Source organism: Vicugna pacos, chromosome 3 (assembly GCF_048564905.1).
Source record: "Vicugna pacos chromosome 3, VicPac4, whole genome shotgun sequence".
Classification (NCBI taxonomy): Eukaryota; Metazoa; Chordata; class Mammalia; order Artiodactyla; family Camelidae; genus Vicugna; species Vicugna pacos.
The window spans coordinates 95,243,766-95,251,613 of record NC_132989.1 but is presented as its reverse complement, the minus strand read 5'-3'; the positions used below and the strand labels follow the sequence as shown (position 1 = coordinate 95,251,613).

At 38.5% G+C, this 7,848-nt stretch overlaps 1 non-coding gene across 1 annotated transcript; it reads right to left on the bottom strand.

Moving 5' to 3' along the window:
* Positions 1-4,649: 4,649 nt before the first annotated feature.
* TRNAA-UGC (transfer RNA alanine (anticodon UGC)) lies at positions 4,650-4,722 on the bottom strand. Its single transcript has one exon. It is a non-coding gene; the product is annotated as a tRNA-Ala (tRNA).
* Positions 4,723-7,848: the final 3,126 nt, after the last annotated feature.

Here is a 7,848-nt window from a genome sequence, read left to right as displayed (position 1 = left end):
TTTTTATAGTTCTGGAGGTCAGAATTCCCAAATCAATTTCACTGGGCTAAAGTCAAAGTGTTGGCAGAGGACTGGTTCCTTCAGGAAGCTCTGAGAAGAGAATCCTTTTCCTTGTCTTTTTTGGCTTCTGGTGGCAGTGGCCCTTGGCTTTTGGCCCCTCCTTCCTCCTTCAATGAGCATCACTCCAATTTCTGCTTTCATCATCCCATTGCCCCTTCCTCTGACTCTGACTCCTCTTACATTCTTCTTATAAAAAATGTGGTGATTACATTGGGGCCACTCAGGTAGACTATGGTTATCTCCCCATCTGAAGATTCTTAACCACATATGCAAAGCCCCTTTTGCCATGTAAGGTAACATTCACGGGTTCTAGAGATTAGGTTGTGGAACTATTGAGGGGTCATAATTTAGCCTACCACACTATCTGACCACCAGATTTCAAGTGACTATGCAACCCGATCCTCCCATCATGAGCTGAGGTGCTATCTGATCCACCAAACCCTAAATTTGTTTGCAGCTGCTCTCCATCCTCAAGGAAAAAGATCAGGCTCCAGCAGGTCCTGAAGACACCAGCATTTTTCACAAACATGTGGTTTGCGTTCTTAATATTCCTGCTCCTGATGCATTGCCACATCCCCCTCATCTAATAAGTTATGACAACTGCCTGGAGAATAAAAAAAAATTACAGAAAAGTTTTTAGAACTATTCTGCCTAATATGTTGATGCTTTCTGTAAGTGGACTGCCTCAGACTTATGGTGACACTCAGGTGAACTAGGAAGGACAATGAGCAGATATATTCTTTCAGTGAGAAGAACTTTGAGCAGTACATGTGTTTGCCCTTTTCTTGGAAATGGACATGCCCCAATAAATCAATGTCAATTCATGCACAATGGCTACCCATTTGGCTGGATGGTTAGGGTCTTGGAAGGAACAAAAGTGAAAAAGTAGAGATGAGGAAGTCTGGAGAAGAGATATACGATGGTGGGGTAGAATTTTATTTTCCAAAGATGGCCACACCAATATATCCTGGATTACATGTGCTCCTTACGATGTGACATCGACACTCCTCCACTGAGAAACGAGATCTATGTTTCCTTTTCTTGAGTCTGGGCAGGTCATGGCAGAAGCTATGTCATATGACTTCTAAGGCTGTCATAAAAGGCAATACAGCTTTCTTCTTGTCCTCATGGGATGCTCACCTTTGGAACCCAGTGACCCAGGAAGCCACATGTGGATGTTCCAGCCTCGGCCCCAGCTGAAGACTCAGCTGACAGAAGTATCAACGTCAAGATATGTGAGTGAGCAAGCCTTTTGAATAATCCAGCCCCCAGTCTTCAAATCACTCCAAGTAGCACTCAGTAGAAAAAAGATATGTTCTTCCTGTGAGACCTGCCTAAACAGTAGATTCATGAATAAAATAAACGTCTTCAGCTATTAAGTTTGGGACGATTTGTTATGGAGCAATAGATAATAGATAACGTCTCAGAACTGGCTCAAAGTGTACAATTATTTATGCCCTTATGAATGTTAGCCAGAAGTCAGCCACTCAGATGAGGTTCTCAAAAATCCATTTGGACAAGTAGAACTGTTGGGGGTGTCAGTCAGACTCCTTATCCAGCCACCCTGTGCTTGTTCAGTGGGCTTGGGAACAGGTAGCCATGCTGTGAGGGGTGAACTTTGCCTCACCCGTGCTGATCTGCTGGGTACCTACTGCTAAGCCCTGCCACCGGCAAAGACCAGCAACAAACCAATGATATAGCACCATAAACTAGTACCTGGAGGCTGGTTGATTACATGGGAAATCTTTCATCATAAGGAAGCAGAGACTGTCCTAATGGAATAGATATGTATTCTGGATATGGATTACCTTTCCTATCTGACATATTTCTACCACACTCTCTAAATGTCTTGTTCACGCAACTACTGACCAAAGAGCAAAAATGTGTGGAAAATAAGGTCTGTGATAAATTGATGTCTATGGCGATCACTGATTTTACCATCACCCAGAAGCAATCAGTCTTATAGAACAATCAAATGACTTATTGAAGACTCACTTATGGTGTCACTTGGAAAATAATGCTGTTAGGTTGGAATGCTTTCCAAAAGGATGGGATATAGACTCTGATCAAAAAGTCAGTAAGAGGACAAGATGGAATAATAGGAACCCGATTTATGCTCTCATCTGTAACAACAACAGCAAAAGCACAAAATATTTGAAAAAGCCATTTTGAAGACACAAGACACCAGGCAATAAAAGATAGTGATCCCTGAGACACAGGAAACAAATGAGGTAAGCCTTATGATTACCCTAGCTTACTGGCTAGAGAGAGTTTCTAGGCTGTAGTTCAGGAAGGAGAAACTCAGGTAGAGCCAGATGGAGTCCCTGAGTTAAGGAGAAGGAACTGAGGGTCCAGGGAGACTAAGGTCACAGAGTTCACATGACCGAGTACCGCATAGGAGAGGGCTGCACATATGAAAGAACCCAGGAGATCTTACAGAGGCCCCTCCTTTAGTATTCAGCACATCTCATGTGTGTGACAAAAATACCTTAGGCAAAGGAAAGGGTTAGAAGGAGTGCCCGGTGCCTGCACGGAGTTTGAAGTAGTGCCCACCAACCAGACTGGAAAGCCTCGTAATCCACAGGGCACTGGGTAGAGCACTTGGAAGACTCTTGCCTCAACAGTGAGAAATAATTAGCCCTGGACAAACCCTAGCTTAATAAATCCTAAAAGCAAAACTCAGAAGAATCTGAACGTGTTCAAGAAACTTACCTGTGTTGAAGAACAAAACTCAGGAATATTTATAGGAATCTAAAAATATCCAGCACCCAACAAGTATGCCTTCCCATTCTGCAGAGGCTAGAAACCTATAAATAGTATTTCTCAGATTCACTAACAGCTCGGGTCCCAAAGGTAAGGTTTTATTTGGCTTTTGTTTTGCGCATTATTTTTGCCAACCAGATAAAGTCTCATGTGACTTGGAAGGCAGAAGTAAAGCAGAGGCTTTTTTTTTTTTTTTAATGCTGTGGTTGATGCTACAAGTACATATACTTTTTTTTTTTTCTTCCTGCAGCCACATTCCCTTATCCAGGTGGGAACTCTGTGGATATTGTAGCAGCAGCAATAGTGGCAGAGGCTTCCTGATTCATTTAGGGGAAATCCTTGAAGTTAGCAATTCCAGGGGCAGCTTCATAGTGGCAGAGGTAGCAGCTCCCCTTGCAGGTGAGAATAGCTCTATTATTCTGCAAATATGGCCTTAATACCATTCTTCCTGTCCTCCCAGCTCCTTGTATTATACCTCTTTCAGATTAAAACAGCTAGAATTATTTCTGTTTCTTGAAAATAAATCCTATTATAGGAATTTGTATTAGTTATCTATTGCTTTGTAATAAATTTTCCCTCCCTCCAAATTTAGTGGCTTAAAATAATAAATATTTATTATCTTACAGTTTCTATGGGCCAGGAATTTTGGGGGCAGATTCACTTAGTGTTTCTGGCTCAAAGCCTCTTCTGTAGTTACAATCAGGATATCATCCAGGGCTGGAGTCATCTGAGGGCTAGACTAAGGTGGGAGAATCCACTTCCAAGGTGGCTCACTGACAACCTGACAGGAATCCTCAGTTTCTACCTGATATTGGCAGGAGACCTTACTTCCCCACTGCATGGCTCTCTTCATAGGGCTGCCTGCGTGTTTTAAAAATATAGCAGCTGGAAAATCCCCCCAAAGCAAGCAATCCAAGGGAGAAAACAAAGAGGAAGCTATTATCTCCTAAGTTGCATGCTATCACTTCTTCCCTCTTCTCTTTGTTAGATGTCAGTCTTTTAAGTCCAGCCCACACTCAAGGAGTGGGAATTTAGGCTTCACTCCTTGGAGGAAGATGAATCAAAGAATTTGTGGACGTATTTTTAAGCTGCCGCATAATCCTCCATAGATGTGAAAAATGTATTACTTTGCATAATTTTTATGCAATTTTCATATAATATCTACATTTGCAAAATATCTCTCATCATTAACAATAATTCCAATAACCCCGAATCAGGTTATCTCTTCCATTATGGCAACTGCTCACATTTCTTTAATCTTTTTCTATCATCCTAATTTTTCTTCTTCAAAGGCACGTTTGCATGAAGGTCAATTTCATCTCCTTATTCAAGCTAATGTAAAGATAAGATTTGTCCCCATAGTCACTATAGATACCATAGTTTTTCATACTAAATAATTATCAGCAGCCACAGACCTACCTTTCTATGAGTGAAAAATAAAACTCTACAATTGTTTCATGGCAGGAGGCCCCACAAGTAATTAAAATATAGGTGTCAGGGTAAGGGAGTAAGAAGGGCTTGAATTATCTTACTGAATTCATTGAAGAAGTGAATCAGAACATGTAAGAATAATTTCAAATCATTACATAATTTTTTTTTGCCTCCCATCATTAGTATTTATTGAGCATTTACAGTGTACTAGGCACAATAGAACATACAGAAAACATTGTCCCTGCTCTTGAGGAGCTTACATTCTAAAAGAAAAAAAAAATACACCCTTTTTTATTAGTATATTATTTATTTTTATTTTGGCAGGAAGGGGAGGTAGCTAGGTTTGTTTGTTTATTTATTTATTTATTTATTTATTTATTTATTTATTTATTTAGAGGAGGTACTGGGGATTGAACCCAGGACCTCGTGCATGCAAAGCATGCACTCTACCACTGAGCTATATCCACCCCCTACATAATTTTTAAAGAAGTAGTAAAATTATTTTTAAAGGCATTCCCAAAAGAAAGAAACATTTCCTCCCATTTACAAACAGTAACACCTAGCAAGATATTTCAGAATTATCTGGACAATGCAAAAGAAAAGTTCCAATGAAACTATAGGTATGTCATAAAAATGAAGATTGCATTAACTATTCATATTTGTTTTTTTTAACATTTTTTACTGATTTATAATCATTTTACAATGTTGTGTCAAATTCTAGTGCTCAGCACAATTTTTCAGTCATTCATGGACATATACACACTCATTGTCACATTTTTTTCTCTGTGATTTATCATAACATTTTGTGTATATTTCCCTGTGCTATACAGTGTAATCTTGTTTATCTATTCTACAATTTTGAAATCCCAGTCTATCCCTTCCCACCCTCTACCCCCCTGGTAACCACAAGTCTGTATTCTCTGTCCATGAGTCTATTTCTGTCCTGTATTTATGCTTTGTTTTTGTTTGTTTGTTTTTGTTTGTTTTTTAGATTCCACATATGAGCGATCTCATATGGTATTTTTCTTTCTCTTTCTGGCTTACTTCACTTAGAAAGACATTCTCTAGGAGCATCCATGTTGCTGCAAATGGCGTTATGTTGTCTGTTTTTATGGCTGAGTAGTATTCCATTGTATAAATATACCACCTCTTCTTTATCCAGTCACCTATTGATGGACATTTAGGCTGTTTCCATGTTTTGGCTATTGTAAATAGTGCTGCTATGAACATTGGAGTGCAGGTGTCATCCTGAAGTAGATTTCCTTCTGGATACAAGCCCAGGAGTGGGATTCCTGGGTCATATGGTAAGTCTATTCCTAGTTTCATGGCATTGTGGTCAGTAAAGTTGCTTGAGATAATTTCTATCTTCTTAAAATTGTTGAGGTTTCTTTTGTGCCCAAGTACATGATCGATCCTGGAAAATGTTCCATGTGCACTTGAAAAGAATGTATATCCTATTTTTGGGGGTATAATGCTCTGAAAATATCCACCAAATCTAGTTTTTCTATTGTAGTATTTAATTTCTCTGTTTATTTTCTGTCTGGAAGATCTGTCTAGTGATGTTAATGCAGTGTTAAAATCTCCAACTATGATTGTATTCCCAACAATATCCCCCTTTATCTCTGTTAGTAATTCTTGTATGAACTTAGGTGCTCCTATATTGGGTGCATATATATTAACGAGTGTAATATCTTCATCTTGTATCACTCCTTTAATCATTATAAAATGTCCTTCTTTATGGCCTTTGTTTTAAAGTCTATTTTGTCTGAAATCAGTACTGCCAACACCTGCTTTTTTGGCTTTTCCATTTGCATGGAATATCCTTTTCCATCCTTTCACTCTCAATCTATGTGTCCTTCTCCCTAAAGTGGGTCTCTTGTATGCAGCATATTGAAGGTTCTTGCTTTATTATCCAGTCTGCCACTCTATGTCTTTTGACTGGAGCATTTAGTCCATTAACATTTACAGTAATTAATGATAGATGTGTGTTTATTGCCATTTTGAACTTATCTTTGCAGTTGAATTGGTATATCCTCTTTGTTCCTTTCTTCTGCCTTTTGTGGTTTGGTAATTTTCCTTTGTATTATCATGGATTTTATTTAATTTTTGTGACTCCCTTGTAAATTTTTGACTTGTGGTTACCCTTTTTTGTAAATCTATTAACCCATTACTATAACTGTTTTTATTAAACTGATAGTAACATGATCTCAAACCCATCCTACTGTTGAAAAAAAATTTAAAAAAGAAAAAAAGAAAAAAAAAAGCTGCAGGAGTTTAGCAACACTAAACCCACGCTAAAAGAAATATTGAAAGGGCTATTCTAAATAGAAAAGCAGCAGGATGCTACAGAAATGAGAAACTCACAACTGGAAAGGTGATAACTCATGAATTACAAATAAAGAAAACATACAAATCACTGAGAGTGGGAGAAGGAGGCAGGGAAATACAAAATTTTTTTTTCTTATTCATATTTGTTTTAATGTCCCAAATCATAATTTTAAAATTAAAAGAAATTTAAATGCTATGCTTGTTTCATAAACCCTGTCCACAGTCCCCATATCAGTAATGGTGATACAGCACTTAGCACAGGGTCCAGTAGCAAGCACAGTTACTGGCATAGAATAAGTGCCCACTAAATTTCCTTGTATTAATTAATGGATTAATGTAGCTAATGAGAGTGAGATCTGGTCATCTGAAGAAAAATAGTATCAGCCTGGCTGGCAATCATTTCAAAGCTAATTAAAAATCTTCCAGCTCATTTCGCTTGACCCAACTGGTTTTCTTTTATGTCCAATGTGCACCCCTAACAATTTTCAAGAGTTATATGCAAGACACCACAAGCTACAGCTCACATCCGCACTTCAACCTACCTAAAATAAGTGGAAAATCCTAGAACGTGAAAGATAATAGTGAATGAAGTAAGGATGCTGAATTCTAAAGATACATTCCCAGCACAGGTTTATTACTGATTCGTCTTTACAAAGTACTTCATGCTGCTTGCTCTGCCTGTGCCTGGTTGGCTTCTTACCTTTACTTGAAATACATATACATGTTTTTCATTTTAAAAGCTGTCTAGGGTAATTGGTGCTATAATGAAAAGCACTGTGTGCATTTGACGTGGGCTTTAAAGGATAGAAATCACCTCAACAGATACATAGGGACAACAGATGGCATTCACTGTAGAAGGACGAGGATAAGCAATGGCATGGAGACTGGGAAGTGCAAAGATTCTCCAGCACCTAGATACCCTTTGACTCTAAATAATGCTATAATTGTGGAAGGAGGTGTATTAAACCACAATGTGTAGTTACACACCTGTTAATTTTGGAGAATGCAATAGCCTTGGCTTACGTAAGCCACCCATCAACCAAAAAAGGGAACACCCCAAAAAATATGAGTCATAACTTTTTCTGGACTGTTGAGCTGTAACATCATTGGTCAAGTGTACCGTTTAATACACAGACCCGCACACACACCCCAATAATAAAAATGATTCATTTACTTTCTTGACAAAAGGTTATTGTCAGGACACAGCTATGAAATCTGAGGCATCTCTAATAGTCATACTATGAATACTGTCAATACCTGGTCAAG